This window comes from Trachymyrmex cornetzi, unplaced genomic scaffold, assembly GCF_001594075.2.
Source record: "Trachymyrmex cornetzi isolate Tcor2-1 unplaced genomic scaffold, Tcor1.1 scaffold1761, whole genome shotgun sequence".
NCBI classification, from domain to species: domain Eukaryota; kingdom Metazoa; phylum Arthropoda; class Insecta; order Hymenoptera; family Formicidae; genus Trachymyrmex; species Trachymyrmex cornetzi.
Genome location: NW_017296377.1, coordinates 15475 through 17399, shown reverse-complemented (window position 1 = coordinate 17399; position 1925 = coordinate 15475).

Genomic DNA, 1925 nt, shown 5'->3' with positions numbered 1-1925 from the left:
TTAATAGGGGTTGTAAACTTTTCCTGAGCGATCAAAAGCTTAATACTACAGTCATGTACAAAGTCCTTTCTATATTCACCAATTTTTACCGTAATTTGCGCATTTCTATTTTTCATCCTATGTAGGATCGCTCATTTATGAGAGAACGGTTCACTTCACAAAAAACTGCTAAGGAACTTTTTTGTTCACAATTATCTCAGCTGCATTTTTTGTTTGAAACATTTTTTTCTACGGCGTACAGATTCTTGGGAAATCGATGTTTTCCGTTTTTTCCCCCCTACGAGGGGGAGTTTTAGGGGGAAGCCCGAGGGTAGGAGTGGCAAACTTTTTTGCATCTTTTTTGGGGTCCCAAAATTGACATTCGCAGCAAAATTCAGCTTGTTCGTATGATTTTTAGAGGTTGAGTGGCATTTTCATCTCTGACGACTGGACTATATATAACGATAGCTCGCGATGTCATCGCTCGCTAAGTATTTTTGAAAATGCTCTAATTCCGCTATAGAACAACCTCTATTTGGTATGTCTATTTTAGCATTTCTTACAAGTTCAAGGGCCTTTCTCTTTGCAAACTACCATGAGACAATCGTATCGACATCAACCCGTGATGCAGCTCACCCGAACAAATTTCGCCGTGTTCTGCATACGCCCGGGCTGTTACTAATGAATGCGGTAAGCAAAGATTATCAGCGTTTGTTATCGTTAATATTGATTGTTTTGCCACATTATCATATTGTCAATTTTCTTCGTAATCCGCCACTCACGGGCCGTATTACATAAGATGTTAATGTACAACTATCGTTAATACAAAAATCTGTGGCGCTTTGAGCGGTTCGACTCACTAGCTCCCACAAATCTATATATTGAAAGTGTCGGATAATATCGATAAGACATCCACACAGGACCACGAGCGAGAGCATCGGCTGTAAATGTTAAACCTATGTAATCATCGAGATTATATGAACTTGTAAGGTACGCGCGCGCTTCTGCAAATACTTTAATCCAGCCACATTAGTGGATTCAAATCCTCTCGTGGTTGTTGTACACAAATTGTTACCTCAAATCAGTGAGCATCAAATCGTGGAAAATAACGCCGATTCTCGCGTGATATGTCAAATGTTGTCGGATCTTTTACCCCATCTTGATCGTTCTGCAACACCACTCTTTCTTCCTCTTCTTCTGTTACAGCATCATCATCTTCCGATTTTTTCTATGGGACTGCTAAAAATATATCTAAAGTATTTTTGACAATCTCAAGGAACGTGTCACGAATTTTTTTCTCTCCACATTATAAACTATAAAATCTTAAATTTAAAATTAAAAAGATTCTGCCTTTCTCTTTTCTTATAAAATATATCTTACACTGATAATAAATTCTCTCTCTCTCTCCCCCCTCCCTCCCTCCCATCTTTCTTCCCCTCTCATTCCATCTTTTTCTAACTTTTTAAATGTATTTATTACTAACTTAATCTTCAAGAGTTTAAACGAGTTTATACGATCTCAGCCGATATACGATTCTTCGGTAGAGATCCTGCATCAAATATACCAGGTACATAAATATGAAACCGGAATTTACCAATAGATGGCCATGTAACTGTCAATGTAGTTGCCATCAGACCGCGTCATTGACGCCATTTCCTTGTTCTGACATCTAACAAAGATTTCCAACTCACAACAATACAAGTTTCATACAACAGTATAGTTTGTAATAGCGTTGACATGTCGAATTTTGTGCCTGGAAACTATGATTTGCGGACAGCATTGATTTTCTGTTACCATTTGAAGAAAACTGCTGCAGAATCGCATCGAATGCTTTTAGAAGCTTACGATGAGCATGCTTTTGGTAAATCACAGTGCTTTGAGTGGTTTAAAAAATTCAAAAGTGGCGATTTTGACGTGAGAAACGAAGAACATGGAAAACCACCGAA